The sequence below is a fragment of the Crinia signifera genome, chromosome 19 (genome assembly GCF_055691185.1).
Source record: "Crinia signifera chromosome 19, ASM5569118v1, whole genome shotgun sequence".
Classification (NCBI taxonomy): Eukaryota; Metazoa; Chordata; class Amphibia; order Anura; family Myobatrachidae; genus Crinia; species Crinia signifera.
In genome coordinates this window covers 141447213-141465071 of record NC_139226.1, presented here as the reverse complement: position 1 = coordinate 141465071, position 17859 = coordinate 141447213, and the positions used below count along the sequence as shown (strand labels likewise).

The window sequence follows — 17859 nt, the reverse complement described above, 5'->3', positions numbered from 1 at the left end:
TGTCGGTGATTCATCATGTAAAGTGTTAGAAGTGACTGTAGACAGCATTAATAGCCTGATCCTTGTGTGATAATGATCGTGGCTATACATTAATGTCAGCCCTCACATTCATGAGTCATTTGTACATTCATTCTGCCTGTGAGCCTCTAACATATTAGCCCTGATCTACTGTACAACATGTCATTGTATCTCTCCATCACCAGGCTTTTCCTTTTGGAATGACCAGATTCTCTAATACTGTACCAGATCCTTCCCATACTTATTGCTGGAAACAGGCATACCATCCAGAGGAATACGGAGACCAGATTGCATCCCAATGAGCTGCCGGTCTCTTCCCGCACGCATCCCAATGAGCAGCCGGTCCCTTCCCGCACGCATCCCATGGGACAGCCGGTCCCTTCCCGCACGCATCCCAATGATCAGCCGGTCCCTTCCCGCACGCATCCCAATGAGCAGCCGGTCCCTTCCCGCACGCATCCCAATGAGCAGCCGGTCCCTTCCCGCACGCATCCCAATGATCAGCCGGTCCCTTCCTGCACGCATCCCAATGAGCAGCCGGTCCCTTCCCACACGCATCCCGATCAGCTGGTCCCTTCCCGCACGCATACCAATGAGCAGCCGGTCCCTTCCCACACGCATCCCGATCAGCTGGTCCCTTCCCGCACGCATCCCAATGAGCAGCCGGTTCCTTCCCAAATGCATCCAAATAAATGACCGGTCCCTTACCACACGCATCCCAATGAGCAGCCGGTCCCTTCCCGCACGCATCCCAATGATCAGCCGGTCCCTTCCCGCATGCATCCCAATGATCAGCCGGTCCCTTCACGCACGCATCCCAATGAACAGCCGGTCCCTTCCTGCACGCATCCCAATGAGCAGCCGGACTCTTCCCACACGCATCCCAATGATCAGCCGGTCCCTTCCCGCACGCATCCCAATGATCAGCCGGTCCCTTCCCGCACGCATCCCAATGAGCAGCCGGACTCTTCCCGCACGCATCCCAATGAGCAGCCGGACTCTTCCCGCACGCATCCCATGGGACAGCCGGTCCCTTCCCGCACGCATCCCAATGATCAGCCGGTCCCTTCCCGCACGCATCCCAATGATCAGCCGGTCCCTTCCCGCACGCATCCCAATGAGCAGCCGGTCTCTTCCCGCACGCATCCCAATGATCAGCCGGTCCCTTCCCGCACGCATCCCATGGGACAGCCGGTCCCTTCCCGCACGCATCCCAATGAACAGCCGGTCCCTTCCCGCACACATCCCATGGGACAGCCGGTCCCTTCCTGCACGCATCCCAATGATCAGCCGGTCCCTTCCCGCAAGCATCCCAATGATTTGCCGGTCCCTTCCCGCACGCATCCCAATGATCAGCCGGTCCCTTCCCGCACGCATCCCAATGAGCAGCCGGTCCCTTCCCGCACGCATCCCAATGAGCAGCCGGTCCCTTCCCGCACGCATCCCAATGATCAGCCGGTCCCTTCCTGCACGCATCCCAATGAGCAGCCGGTCCCTTCCCACACGCATCCCGATCAGCTGGTCCCTTCCCGCACGCATACCAATGAGCAGCCGGTCCCTTCCCACACGCATCCCGATCAGCTGGTCCCTTCCCGCACGCATCCCAATGAGCAGCCGGTCCCTTCCCGCACGCATCCCAATGATCAGCCGGTCCCTTCCCGCATGCATCCCAATGATCAGCCGGTCCCTTCACGCACGCATCCCAATGAACAGCCGGTCCCTTCCTGCACGCATCCCAATGAGCAGCCGGACTCTTCCCACACGCATCCCAATGATCAGCCGGTCCCTTCCCGCACGCATCCCAATGATCAGCCGGTCCCTTCCCGCACGCATCCCAATGAGCAGCCGGACTCTTCCCGCACGCATCCCAATGAGCAGCCGGACTCTTCCCGCACGCATCCCATGGGACAGCCGGTCCCTTCCCGCACGCATCCCAATGATCAGCCGGTCCCTTCCCGCACGCATCCCAATGATCAGCCGGTCCCTTCCCGCACGCATCCCAATGAGCAGCCGGTCTCTTCCCGCACGCATCCCAATGATCAGCCGGTCCCTTCCCGCACGCATCCCATGGGACAGCCGGTCCCTTCCCGCACGCATCCCATGGGACAGCCGGTCCCTTCCCGCACGCATCCCAATGAACAGCCGGTCCCTTCCCGCACACATCCCATGGGACAGCCGGTCCCTTCCTGCACGCATCCCAATGATCAGCCGGTCCCTTCCCGCAAGCATCCCAATGATTTGCCGGTCCCTTCCCGCACACATCACATGGGACAGCCGGTCTCTTCCCGCACGCATCCCAATGATCAGCCGGTCCCTTCCCGCACACATCCCATGGGACAGCCGGTCTCTTCCCGCACGCATTCCAATGATCAGCCGGTCCCTTCCGCATGCATCCCAATGAACAGCCGGTCCCTTCCCGCATGCATCCCAATGAACAGCCGGTCCCTTCCCGCACGCATCCCATGGGACAGCCGGTCCCTTCCTGCACGCATCCCAATGATCAGCCGGTCCCTTCCCGCATGCATCCCAATGATCAGCCGGTCCCTTCCCGCACGCATCCCATGGGACAGCCGGTCTCTTCCCGCACGCATCCCAATGATCAGCCGGTCCCTTCCCGCACGCATCCCAATGATCAGCCGGTCCCTTCCCGCACGCATCCCAATGGACAGCCGGTCCCTTCCCGCACGCATCCCAATGAACAGCCGGTCCCTTCCCGCACACATCCCAATGAACAGCCGGTCCCTTCCCGCACGCATCCCAATGGACAGCCGGTCCCTTCCCGCACGCATCCCAATGGACAGCCGGTCCCTTCCCGCACGCATCCCAATGAATAGCCGGTCCCTTCCCGCACGCAACCCAATGAACAGCCAGTCCCTTCCTGCACGCATCCCAATGGACAGCCGGTCCCTTCCCGCACGCATCCCAATGAGCAGCCGGTCCCTTCCCTCACGCATCCCAATGAGCAGCTGGTCCCTTCCCGCACGCATCCCAATGGACAGCCGGTCTCTTCCCACACGCATCCCAATGGACAGCCGGTCCCTTCCCGCACGCATCCCAATGAACAGCCGGTCCCTTCCCGCACGCATCCCAATGAGCAGCCGGTCCCTTACCGCACGCATCCCAATGAATAGCCGGTCCCTTCCCGCACGCATCCCAATGAGCAGCCGGTCCCTTCCCGCACGCATCCCAATGAACAGCCAGCCTTGTGATCAAACATGAATTTCCCTAATTCCTGGATTATTCGGGGGCTAAAGGTCCGTACACACTTGAGCGAGGGGCACTTGTTCCGATATCAGATCAAATTCCCGTTGTCCGTATACACTGGAACAATGTTACTGAAGTATAGAACATTTATGTGATGATCGATATGTTGGTCTTACCTGCCGTATCGGATGACCAATTGCTCAATGTGGAGAACATTAGGAATTATGCTTTCACTATTCATCGTGAGACTAGAGCCAATTGTAACTGTAGCGAGTACAGATATCAATGATTTCAGTCTGTGCCAGTGATATATACTGTGTAATACTGTAGATTGCCTTTGTATATTGTGGGTTGTCATTGTGCATCTTGGTGTGGCGGCACCTTCTTGTAGCATTTAGGAACTTTCCATCTTGATCGCTTTGTTGGACGTTTATCCTTTATATTTACCTCTTAGGACCATGTGTGGTGCTGGATGTGTATTCCCAGGCTGGTAGAGCGATAGTGACGTGATTTACTGTCGGAGACCCCAATGCGTCCCCACCTCCCTCTCATCTCTCCAAAACCTTGGAAAATGTAACTGTGCTAAAATTGTATTTTGCCACGGGTTGTAAAAGGGATTGCTGGAAATCTATCACGCTGTACAAGAGGATTAGCTGAGGGAATTTGCTCCATCATTTCCTGGAGAGTAAATTCTACAAGGCTGGTCTCATCCATCCTGAGCAGACCGCAGACTCATAAATAACCCTGCTCTGTCACTAATCACAACTCCTAAAGCATGTAAAGCTAATTGATCTCAGGGAATTCATTTCTTTCCCTCTTCCTCAGATGAAAAGTTGGTCTTAGAAGACAGGAGTGAAATCATCCAGCAAAGATAATAAATCTGACCTTAGGTTACGTGGCGCCTGGTGTGGGGGAGAAACCTGGTTAAGCACCAGCCAGCAGAGCAAGCTGCAGTTTGTCCTTAATCTTGGCGCAGCATCCACGCCTCTTACCTCCGCCTTTCCCTAGTGGACGTGGTTAGGACGACATCATACCGTACACTCGTACTCCGTACTGAATTTTGGCAATGAGGTTTGGCTGCGTAGTTGGAATCTGGCACCATACTACCACATTATCTGTTTGAGGAATAAGATTGGGCTTGACCTAGGTAAGGGAGTATAGGCCTTGTGAGTGGGTAACGGAGGACAGGGTGGAGATGGAGCCTATGGATTCTGTTGACACATCATGGTGGCTACAGTCAATGGTCATAAGGACAGGTGGACATAGGAAGCACTATGCTGTATCTTGTAGCTGAGGTGGTAAAAAACAATAACGTACAGGGACCACTGGTCTGGATATGTAGATGAGGCTGAGAGGAACCATCAGATACAGGGACCACAGTGCTGGACCTTGTTGCTGAGGCTGGGGAGATGAGGACCATCAGATACAGGGACCACAGTGCTGGACCTTGTCGCTGAGGCTGAGAGGAACAGTCAGATACAGGGACCACAGTGCTGGATCTTGTAGCTGAGGCTGGGGAGATGAGGAACAATCAGATACAGGGACCACAGTGCTGGACCTTGTTGCTGAGGCTGAGAGGAACAGTCAGATACAGGGACCACAGTGCTGGATCTTGTAGCTGAGGCTGGGGAGATGAGGAACAATCAGATACAGGGACCACAGTGCTGGATTGTGTAGCTGAGGCTGGGGAGATGAGGGACAATCAGATACAGGGACCACAGTGCTGGATTGTGTAGCAGAGGCTGGGGAAATGAGGTACAATCAGATACAGGGACCACAGTGCTGGATTGTCTAGCTGAGGCTGGGGAGATGAGGGACAATCCGATACAGGGACCACAGTGCTGGATTGTGTAGCTGAGGCTGGGGAAATGAGGGACAATCAGATACAGGGACCACAGTGCTGGATTGTGTAGCAGAGGCTGGGGAAATGAGGTACAATCAGATACAGGGACCACAGTGCTGGATTGTCTAGCTGAGGCTGGGGAGATGAGGGACAATCCGATACAGGGACCACAGTGCTGGATTGTGTAGCTGAGGCTGGGGAGATGAGGGACAATCAGATACAGGGACCACAGTGCTGGATTGTGTAGCTGAGGCTGGGGAGATGAGGGACAATCAGATACAGGGACCACAGTGCTGGATTGTGTAGCAGAGGCTGGGGAAATGAGGTACAATCAGATACAGGGACCACAGTGCTGGATTGTGTAGCTGAGGCTGGGGAGATGAGGAACAATCAGATACAGGGACCACAGTGCTGGATTGTGTAGCTGAGGCTGGGGTGGTAAGAAACAATCAGACAGGAACCACAGTGCTGGATCTTGTATCTGGGGTGAGGGGATTTGGAGGTAAAGGCAGCTGAGTGCAGCTGTCCAGTTGATGCACTGGGTGGGTAAGGAAGGAAGGAATGCAAAGGGGGATTTAAAAATGAGCTGTTAGCAGCTGAGGTTCCCAAATCACTGATGAGAGGGTTATCCTTGCTAATTATTAACCCTTTCTCACTTGTAACGCACTACATATCATGCATGTACAGTATATTGCAATATGGACCATAAACTGTATTGGTAACATGCATGTTCTATTCAAGTGTATAAATGGTTGTTACATCATTCTGTGACTGATCTAGTGTGCGCTCAGCTGGGGAGTTATCAGACACTTTATACAGTATCATCATGAAATATTGCTATGAAATCTAATGTAATGATTGAGCTGCGGTTGAACACGACTGATAATGTGTAACACCAATCGCAGGCAGTTATGGATTGGGATACGGTCATTAGGTCTACGGTAACTAGGTCGACAAGCATTGGGTCGACAGGCGACAAGGTCGACATATAGTTACATAGGGCCTTATTCTAGTTCACTCTTTCTGACAAAATCCTTCTTAGATGAACAAAACCATGTGCACTGCAGGGGGGCAGATGTAACCGGTGTAGAGAGAATTAGATTTGGGTGAGTTATTTTGTTTCTGTGCAGGGTAAATACTGACTGCTTTATTTTTACACTGCAATATCATATCTCCCAACTGTCCCGCCTATTTGGGACATTCCTGCGTCCCTCCCGCGGCCGGAAGTGTCCCGCGGCGGGGGGGGGGGGGGGGGGGGGTGGCAGTTGGGAGTCCCCCCGTCACCTTGAATAGGTGTCCCGACTGCTGAGGACGCAAAGTTGGGAGGTATGCAATATAGATCTCACTTTGAAGTAAAACCCTACCCAAATCTAATTCTCTCTGCACAAGTTACATCTGCCCCACCTGCAGTGCACATGGTTTTGTCCATCTAGAAGGATTTTGTCAGAAAGAGTGAATAAGGCCCATAGTTACATAGGGCGGTATTCAATGAGCCTGATTCGCCAGGTTTTTATGGCGAATTTGTGCTGTTTGGCGAATTTCTGACTAAAACGGTGAATCACCCTATTCAATGACCACATGGCGAATACATTTGAAGGTTTTTTTCACCATGATTCACCGAGTAGGAATCGCTATCTTTTTATGGTGAAGTGGAATGTGAACTTTTAAAATAAAGTGTTTTGTTTTTTACATTTGGTGTAAAAAAATCAGGAATTTTATTCTGAGGAGAGGCATGCTACTTTTATTCATTATTATTTTTTTACACAGCAGCCAGCAGGGGGCGCCGGAGCCGAGCCGCTCATTACATATTCATATATTCACTGCACCCGATCGTTACGATCGTGTGTAGTGAATATACGCTCCCCTGCTGGCACCCCCGGGGGGCAGCCTGTGCTGCCTGGCACCCGGGGAGCCCACCTGCCCCCCACAAACGTTCTGGGGCAGGCAGAGAGACTTCCATCTCTCTGCCTGGCACCCTCCTCAGGCTCCCTGCGGCATTCGCCGCAGGAGCTCATATTCGCCTGTCAGGGGCAGCGAGCCCCTGACACGTTGAATACCGGAGCCCGCTGGCTCCGGAACGTGGCGAATGTGCAACGAATCCTAAAAAGGATTCGCTGCACCTCGCAGGTATTCACATTGAATACCGCCCAGTGTAGGTGAGGCTGAATAAAGACTTGCGTCCATCTAGTTCAACCTATGTTTATAGTAGCTAATCCCTTGTTGTATAGCATGTTCTGATATTTTAAAGACAGATTATGTTACTATTCGCACCCGTGGATGTTTTTAACCAATAAATGTTTATCCAACCTTATTTTAAACATATTTATAGTGTCTGCCGACACCACTTCTCCAGGAAGAGAGTTCATGGGTCTAGGACGACAGTCATTAGGTCGACATGGGCAAGGTCGACAGTCAAAAGGTCGACATGGTTTTTTTCACAGTTTTTTGAGCCGACATGTGCCGACATGTGCCGACAGCCTGTATTTCATGCCCTACCATCCACTAGGGCGTGGAGGGAGAATAAAATAGTGTGCCGAGCGCAGCGAACATAGCAAGCGATGAGAGGGGATGCGGTGCACTGCAAACTGTGTCCACGTCGACTGTGTTGACATTCAGGTAAAAAACGGGAAAAACCCCATGTCGACCTTTTGACTGTTGACCTTGCCCATGTTGACCTAATGCTTGTGTCGACCTAATGTCCTATCGCCCTAGACACATTTGACCTTGAGCCATGTCGACCTAGACCCATGTCGACCTTGCTGCCTGTCGACCAATGCTTGTCGGCCTAGTTGTTGCAGACCTAACAACCCTCACCCTATGTATTTAGGAGTAAGCACAGCCTGTGAGCATGGACCGGGCAGGTGCAGAAGCCATGGGTATAGACTTGGCCATAGCAGAGACAGCATGCATAGACTGCGGACCTGACCTGGGATTAGGAGAGAACATGGACTTGACCTGGGATTAGGAGAGAACAAGGACCTGACCTGGGATTAGGAGAGAACAAGGGCATGACCTGGGATTAGGAGAGAACAAGGACCTGACCTGGGATTAGGAGAGAACCAGGGCCTGACCTGGGATTAGGAGAGAACAAGGACCTGGCCTGGGTTTAGGAGAGAACAAGGGCATGACCTGGGATTAGGAGAGAACAAGGACCTGACCTGGGATTAGGAGAGAACCAGGGCCTAACCTGGGATTAGGAGAGAACAAGGACCTGGCCTGGGTTTAGGAGAGAACAAGGACCTGGCCTGGGATTAGGAGAGAACAAGGGCCTGACCTGGGATTAGGAGAGAACAAGGACCTAACCTGGGATTAGGAGAGACAGACCTGGGATTAGGAGAGAACAAGGGCCTGACCTGGGATTAGGAGAGACAGACCTGGGATTAGGAGAGAACAAGGGCCTGACCTGGGATTAGGAGAGAACAAGGGCCTGACCTGGGATTAGGAGAGAACAAGGACCTAACCTGGGATTAGGAGAGACAGACCTGGGATTAGGAGAGAACAAGGACCTAACCTGGGATTAGGAGAGACAGACCTGGGATTAGGAGAGAACAAGGGCCTGACCTGGGACTAGGAGAGAACAAGTGCATGACCTGGGATTTAGGAGAGAACATGGACTTGACCTGGGATTAGGAGAGAACAAGGGCTTGACCTGGGATTAGGAGAGAACAAGGGCTTGACCTGGGATTAGGAGAGAACAAGGGCTTGACCTGGGATTAGGAGACAACAAGGACCTGACCTGGGATTAGGAGAGAACAAGGACCTGGCCTGGGTTTAGGAGAGAACAAGGGCATGACCTGGGTTTAGGAGAGAACAAGGGCATGACCTGGGATTAGGAGAGAACAAGGACCTGACCTGGGATTAGGAGAGAACCAGGGCCTAACCTGGGATTAGGAGAGAACAAGGACCTGGCCTGGGTTTAGGAGAGAACAAGGACCTGGCCTGGGATTAGGAGAGAACAAGGGCCTGACCTGGGATTAGGAGAGAACAAGGACCTAACCTGGGATTAGGAGAGACAGACCTGGGATTAGGAGAGAAAAAGGGCCTGACCTGGGATTAGGAGAGAACAAGGACCTAACCTGGGATTAGGAGAGACAGACCTGGGATTAGGAGAGAACAAGGGCCTGACCTGGTATTAGGAGAGAACAAGTGCATGACCTGGGATTTAGGAGAGAACAAGGGCTTGACCTGGGATTAGGAGAGAACAAGGGCTTGACCTGGGATTAGGAGAGAACAAGGGCTTGACCTGGGATTAGGAGAGAACAAGGGCTTGACCTGGGATTAGGAGAGAACAAGGGCTTGACCTGGGATTAGGAGACAACAAGGACCTGACCTGGGATTAGGAGAGAACAAGGGCTTGACCTGGGATTAGGAGACAACAAGGACCTGACCTGGGATTAGGAGAGAACAAGGGCTTGACCTGGGATTAGGAGACAACAAGGACCTGACCTGGGATTAGGAGAGAACAAGGACGGATTAGGAGAGAACAAGGACCTGACCTGGGATTAGGAGAGAACAAGGATGGATTAGGAGAGAACAAGGACCTGACCTGGGATTAGGAGAAAACAAGGACTTGACCTGGGATTAGGAAAGATTGAGGACCCTGATTTGGGATTAAGAGAGACAGACCTGGGATTAGTATATCCTGTGAACAGGAACCTGGGATTAGCAGAGACTGGGGTACCGGACCTGGGAATAGAGGCCAGTTACAAACATACACTGGTGATGAGGAGGATATCCCACGAAGCAGAAATACGCTAGTTTTGCTGTCTCTCTTTTTGTGAGTGATTTATGATCACTTTATCATCAAATCTGGCTCTGTATAAAGCTGGATCAGTCACTGATGCTATAGTGCAGGGGTGGGCAACTATTTCGGCTGAGGGGCCGCTTTACACTTCGAGTAAATATTCGAGGGCCGTGTGTGTGTGTGTGTGTATGTGTGTATGTGTATATATATATATATATATATATATACACATACACAGCAGCAAAGCGTGGCACTCACTGATGTATCCTGAATTGTGGAATGGAACGTTGATATACACACATATAGTGATTGAAGTGTAAATTTGAAAGTGGGGGTATGTAAAAGTGAAGGCCGCGGTTATGTGTGCGCCTAAGGCGCGCACGCTCCAGAATAAAGGGGCGTGGCCACTTAAAAGGGGCGTGTCCTTGAGTGTAGTGTAGTGTGCCACGCCATATAACTATATACCAGGGGTTCCCAATCTTTTTCGAATCGCGGCTCCCCAGAGTATCAGAATCTTTCCGCGGCACCCCTAGGCCCCCAAAAGAATATATAAAATGAAGTAGATTTGGTTTATATGTGATTCTTAAGTGCAGTTATGTGTTAAAGGGCAGGATTTGCTACTGATTGTACACATATTGTATGATTGGCAGCCACTAGCACTGATTTTGTCCATATATAATTGATCATGAAAAATTTGAATTGGTCCTGGAGCACCAACCCGTGGCACCCCTGCAAGTGTCCCGAGGCACCCCAGGGAGCCACGGCACACAGTTTGGGAACCACTGTCTTATACACTTTATGCAACACAATAGTAGACCCCCTTATACTTGACCCTTAAATATTATGCCACACGTAATGAGCCAAAATTCTAATGGAATGAGCCACCCAGATTGAACCAAATTTCACATCATGCCACCCAGACTGAGCCACATTACACATCATGCCACCCAGATTGAGAAAAAAAATCATGTTTTGCCACACGGTTGAGACAAACTTTACATGTCACACAGGTTCAGCCAAAATTCGGGAATCAGGGACAGGGACTGAGGCGGAGGCAAGGTCCGGGACCGCAGGGAGGCAGAGACAGAGGCTTGCATGGGCTCAGATGGACAGGGGCACAGATGGGCAGGGATAGAGGCACATATGGGCAGGGGCATACACTGGCAGGGACAGAGGAACACATGGGCAGGGGCTCACATGGGCAGGGACAGAGGTATACACTGGTAGGGGCACGCAGGGGCAGAGGCACACATGGCAGGGACAGGGGCTGCTGGATACAGCTGACAGGTCTTGACCTACCAAGGGGGCCGGAGACAGCTTAGTCGGGCAGGAGACGGGGATATGCTGGAGACGGCACCGCTGGCTGAGTGATGGCTGTCGCCGTGCCGGGTCACAGTGTGGAGTGTGGACCAATGTGAAGAATGAAGACGCCGGGAGGTTAGAGCAGCGATTGGGGGGGGGGCGGAGACAGAGGGGAGCCAGGACAGGAGACAGTGCCTGCCGCCGAAGCATGACCGCGCCTCCCCCCCCCCCACAGCATTACTGGGAGTGTGGGAGGGGACGCAGTACCCCACCATCCACGTCGGCGTGGAGTTCATTTTATATAGTGTGGCGAGCGGACGCGTATTACTTTACATGTATTCCGCGTCCCCTTGCTGCGCTCGCCACACTATCTAAAATCAACTCCACGCCAACGTGGATGGTGGGGTATGAAAAGGTCGCCACACTTCGGGTTGGTGTTCATAGTGGGGGTGGCCTGGGGGTGCTTTTATCATTGTAAGCACCCATTACGGTGCTTATACAATTAATAATCTTATAGGGGGACCATTTCACATTGAAAAAACCCATTAGGGTGCTTATACAATTTTAAATCATATACCTTTGTATATGGCATACAATGCGTTGGTATACAATTTAAAATTATATAACATCGGCTGACATCGCGCAACATCGCATCGCATACTATTGCATGCCTTATGGTATACGATGCGATGGGCGCCGTGCTTGGAAACAAGTACCAATAATAATAATAATGTTATTTATGTAGCACTTTTCTCCTAATAGGACTCAAAGTGCTGGCATTAGCCTTTTACAGTACAAAATATAAAACAAACTTAACAAGGAACATTAGTGAAATGTTTGGGTAAACAGGAAAGTCTTGAGTCTATTTTTGATTGTTTGATTGACTTTAGGCAGATCTTCTGAGGGAATTAAGTGCTTGATTCTGGCTATATTCCTTATGATAGAATGAGGATTTGATTGTGGCCGGTACCTGATGTCTAAGTGTCAGGCCACTATCCAGGACAACGCCATGATTCCATGTTTTGAAGTTCTGCACCCCCAAGCGTAAGTCCTGTTGGTTGGCTCTTCTGCAGTCTTGTCCTGTGACCTATAATAAGCACCTATGTTTTTTATCAGGGTTCAGTCGCAGACAACTGGCATCATCCACTCCTGGAGCTCAGCTAGATGCCATTTAGGGTTGGTATTGGGTTCTCAGTACCTGGAGTAAAGGACAGGTATAGCTGTGTATCATCTGCATAGCAGTGGTAGATTAGGCCATGACATCTGATGTCACCCAGTGGTAGCATGTAAACAGCAAAAATCATGGGAGGTCATATGGAACCCTGCGGGACACCACATGGAAGTGGCCATGGTGAATACGCTCCAGATGAAACTCTCTGTGACCTACCAGCGAGAAATTATTTGAACCAGCTAAGAACTGTGTTACTAGCTGTAACCATGTAGCATGTGTTCCGGTACTAGCTGTAACCGTGTAGCCTGTGGTCCAGTACTAGCTGTAACCATGTAGCATGTGTTCCGGTACTGGCTGTAACCATGTAGCATGTGTTCCGGTACTAGCTGTAACCATGTAGCATGTGTTTCGGTACTGGCTGTAACCATGTAGCCTGTGTTCCGGTACTGGCTGTAACCATGTAGCCTGTGGTCCGGTACTGGCTGTAACCATGTAGCATGTGTTCCGGTACTGGCTGTAACCATGTAGCCTGTGGTCTGGTACTGGCTGTAACCATGTAGCCTGTGGTCCGGTACTGGCTGTAACCATGTAGCATGTGTTCCGGTACTAGCTGTAACCATGTAGCATGTGTTCCGGTACTGGCTGTAACCATGTAGCCTGTGTTCCGGTACTGGCTGTAACCATGTAGCATGTGTTCCGGTACTGGCTGTAACCATGTAGTCTGTGGTCCGGTACTGGCTGTAGCCATGTAGCCTGTGGTCCGGTACTGGCTGTAACCATGTAGCATGTGTTCCGGTACTAGCTGTAACCATGTAGCATGTGTTCCGGTACTGGCTGTAACCGTGTAGGCCTGTGGTCTAGTACTGGCTGTAGCCATGTAGCCTGTGGTCCGGTACTGGGATGTAACCATGTAGCCTGTGGTCCGGTACTGGGATGTAACCATGTAGCCTGTGGTCCGGTACTGGGATGTAACCATGTAGCCTGTGGTCCGGTACTGGATGTAACCATGTAGCATGTGGTCTAGTACTAGCTGTAACCATGTAGCCTGTCGTCTGGTACTGGCTGTAGCCATGTAGCCTGTGGTCTGGTACTAGCTGTAACCATGTAGCCTGTGGTCTGGTACTGGCTGTAACCGTGTAGCGTGTGGTCTGGTACTAGCTGTAACCGTGTAGCCTGTGGTCTGGTACTGGCTGTAGCCTGTGGTCTGGTACTGGCTGTAGCCATGTAGCCTGTGGTCCGGTACTGGCTATAACCGTGTAGGCCTGTGGTCTAGTACTGGCTGTAGCCATGTAGCCTGTGGTCTGGTACTGGCTGTAGCCATGTAGCCTGTGGTCCGGTACTGGCTGTAACCATGTAGCCTGTGGTCCGGTACTGGCTGTAACCATGTAGCGTGTGGTCTGGTACTGGCTGTAACCATGTAGCCTGTGGTCTGGTACTGGCTGTAACCGTGTAGCCTGTGGTCTAGTACTGGCTGTAGCCGTGTAGTCTGTGGTGCTGCACATTGTAACTGTGTGTCCCTGGGCCCAGCACCTGAAGGATTAACCACTAGGCAGGTTGCTGAGAAGGAGAAGCTGGAGACCGATACACTGGGCTGTACTATCTGATTTACTAGAGCATATACAGAGCTTGGCCTATAAATACAACTTCCTAATGAGCTTATAAAAAATCAATTAGTGCTACTCTGTTTCCCACCGGCTCCCACAATACACCAGGCTCTCACTGACCAGATCTCTCAGCTTTCCCCTTGCACTGATGGCAAGTAAGGTAAAGTGACTGCACCCCCCTCGCATCCTTCGGTTCTCTTGCCCAGTCGGAGTCCTTATGGATGGTAAAGCATGAAATAGTAACCATTGACCATTGTCACGTCGACCTTTTGCTTGTTCCCACATTTTTTTTGACAATATCAACCTTGTGCCTGTCGGCCTTTTGTCAATGTTGACATTGTGTATGTAGACCTTTCAGGGTTGATTGACTGTCGACATAGACATGGCCTGTCAAGCACCCGGATATCATCTTTCATCTGCCGTATGTTGTTATTGGCGATACACAAAACCATCCTCAGCGCCAGAGACGGCATTAATTAGAGATCTACTTCCAGGTTCCGAGTGATGGAAGGTTTCTCAGAAGGGTGCGGATTGGTCCATGCACTTGGGAGTAGGTTCTATTTTCCTAGGATCTTCCGGTTTCCTGAGTGTCCTAATTATACAGGAGAACCTTCGCCCCAGATGCTGGGACAGTGCCATCAAATAGAACAGACCAGCGAGTCAGAATTACCCCAACAGGGTAATGGAAGTAGAGGGCAGCACTGGATGGGAATGGGCAGAAGTCCTGGACTACTGAGAGACCCGTCCAAGCTCCTGTCCACAGCCAGTGGCGGGAATGATTGTCGGCTGTTATCAGCTAGGAAAAGAAATCTTGTTCTGTTGATTGGTCGACACATGAAAAAGGGTCTACATGTCAAAGGTCAACCTTGACAAAAAGGTTGACATGCCAATGGTTGTCATAGGAAAGGTCGTCACCAGTTTCTTCTTGTTTTGAGTATCCATATCGGCGTAAAGTGAGATTATAACAGTGTGCGAGATAAGCGAGGCCTAATTCTTACCTTACTGATCAGTTGTGGCTCCGCCCCGCCGCATCCCCTCGCGTGTGCCCGCAGCAGGAGAAATCATTGATTGTCAGCAACCATCGAACAATTTTACCTGCTCGCGTAAATATACCTTAAATCATTGAAGATGAAGACGGGGCGGCTGCTGACGTCATAGAACGTCCCCCATGTCCCATCGCTGCCACCACCCCATATCCAGCCCCGCCCCCCTGTCTGAGCGTCACGCCAACTGTGCAGGTCGTTGAAGGCGCCCGCACAGCAGCCCAGCACATGCACATATGAGAATGAGGCTTACCATCAGTCCCCGGCGCCAACATGTGGGGAGCGATGGAACCAGAATCAGGCTCTGTGTCTGAAGCGTGGCAAGGGGACGTGCTACACTAAATGTGGGTCCATGTTGGCAGACAGGAAAAGTGAAAACTCATATTGACTTTTCTTTGTGTTAACCATGGCCATGTCAACATTTTTATTGCGTCAAATATCAACCTTGTGCATGTCGACCTTTTTCACGTGTCAACCTACTGCCTATAGCCCTATTGACATCGCCCTAATCACCGTAGACCTTAAAATCCACATCCATATAAATCACAAATGAGCTTTAATGATCTTGAGGTTGAATAGGCTGGGGGGATATTTGGGGTAATGACCAACTAATATACATTTGTACTGTACCTGTGTCTTTGGGTAAGAGGAAAGCTAATACGGCTGACTACACATGATTATGTGGGCGGCACGGTGGTGTAATGGTCAGCAATGCTGCCTCGCAGCACTGAGGTCATGGGTGAGAATCCTACCATGGCCATTACTGTGTGGAGTTTGTATATTCTCCCTTTGCTTTCGAGAATTTCCCCCGGGTACTCCGGTTTCCTCCCACAACCCAAATATATACGGGTAATTTAACAACATAATCCCTAGAATGTCTGTGTGCGCGTGTACATGTGGTAGGGAATATAGATTGGAAGCTCCACTGGGGCAGGGATTTGTGATTGGCAAAATGTATCCAGAAAAAACATGTGTAGTAGTACAGGGTACAGATCAGCGGCAACACACACACACACACACACACACACACACACACACACATACACACACACACACACACACAGTAGAGTGTGGTTTCGCCGCTGTAACGGAATCCTCAATTAATGGTCAGCGAGCACAGACCCTGAGTATATACAGTGCTTAGGCCATTGTGCAGATGAACACAGACAAGGAGAAAGACTGCCACCTGAAGGTCACACAGTGACAGTACCACACTGAGATCACCTGCACACTGTGCTCCCCAGCCTGCTGTACTGTAACATGGAATCACAGACTGCCACCTGAAGGTCACACAGTGACAGTACCACACTGAGATCACCAGCACACTGGGCTCCCCAGCCTGCTGTACTGTAACATGGACTCACAGACTGCCACCTGAAGGGCACACAGTGACAGTACCAGACTGAGATCACCGGCACACTGTGCTCCCCAGCCTGCTGTACTGTAACATGGCCTCACAGACTGCAACCTGAAGGGCACACAGTGACAGTACAACACTGAGATCACCTGCACACTGGGCTCCCCAGCCTGCTGTACTGTAACATGGAATCACAGACTGCCACCTGAAGGGCACACAGTGACAGTACAACACTGAGATCACCTGCACACTGTGCTCCCCAGCCTGCTGTACTGTAACATGGACTCACAGACTGCCACCTGAAGGTCACGCAGTGACAGTACCAAACTGAGATCACCTGCACACTGGGCTCCCCAGCCTGCTGTACTGTAACATGGAATCACAGACTGCCACCTGAAGGGCACACAGTGACAGTACAACACTGAGATCACCTGCACACTGGGCTCCCCAGCCTGCTGTACTGTAACATGGAATCACAGACTGCCACCTGAAGGGCACACAGTGACAGTACCACACTGAGATCACCTGCACACTGTGCTCCCCAGCCTGCTGTACTGTAACATGGACTCACAGACTGCCACCTGAAGGTCACGCAGTGACAGTACCAAACTGAGATCACCTGCACACTGGGCTCCCCAGCCTGCTGTACTGTAACATGGAATCACAGACTGCCACCTGAAGGGCACACAGTGACAGTACAACACTGAGATCACCTGCACACTGGGCTCCCCAGCCTGCTGTACTGTAACATGGAATCACAGACTGCCACCTGAAGGGCACACAGTGACAGTACCACACTGAGATCACCTGCACACTGTGCTCCCCAGCCTGCTGTACTGTAACATGGCCTCACAGACTGCCACCTGAAGGTCACGCAGTGACAGTACCAAGCTGAGATCACCTGCACACTGGGCTCCCCAGCCTGCTGTACTGTAACATGGAATCACAGACTGCCACCTGAAGGTCACGCAGTGACAGTACCACACTGAGATCACCAGCACACTGGGCTCCCCAGCCTGCTGTACTGTAACATGGCCTCACAGACTGCCACCTGAAGGGCACACAGCAACAGTACCAGACTGAGATCACCAGCACACTGGGCTCCCCAGCCTGCTGTACTGTAACATGGCCTCACAGACTGCCACCTGAAGGGCACACAGTAACAGTACCAGACTGAGATCACCTGCACACTGGGCTCCCCAGCCTGCTGTACTGTAACATGGCCTCACAGACTGCCACCTGAAGGGCACACAGTAGCAGTACCAGACTGAGATCACCTGCACACTGGGCTCCCCAGCCTGCTGTACTGTAACATGGACTCACAGACTGCCACCTGAAGGTCACGCAGTGACAGTACCACACTGAGATCACCTGCACACTGGGCTCCCCAGCCTGCTGTACTGAACATGGAATCACAGACTGCCACCTGAAGGGCACACAGTGACAGTACCAGACTGAGATCACCTGCACACTGTGCTCCCCAGCCTGCTGTACTGTAACATGGCCTCACAGACTGCCACCTAAAGGGCACACAGTAACAGTACCAGACTGAGATCACCAGCACACTGGGCTC

At 51.7% G+C, this 17859-nt stretch overlaps 1 protein-coding gene and 1 pseudogene across 1 annotated transcript in view; one reads left to right on the top strand and one right to left on the bottom strand.

Annotated features, from left to right (window-relative positions):
* The window catches only part of PKNOX2 (PBX/knotted 1 homeobox 2), a 314173-nt gene that overhangs the window by 198589 nt on the left and 97725 nt on the right, over positions 1 to 17859 (top strand). The window lies entirely within an intron of this gene.
* On the bottom strand, positions 232 to 2379 carry LOC146041654 (uncharacterized; annotated as a pseudogene).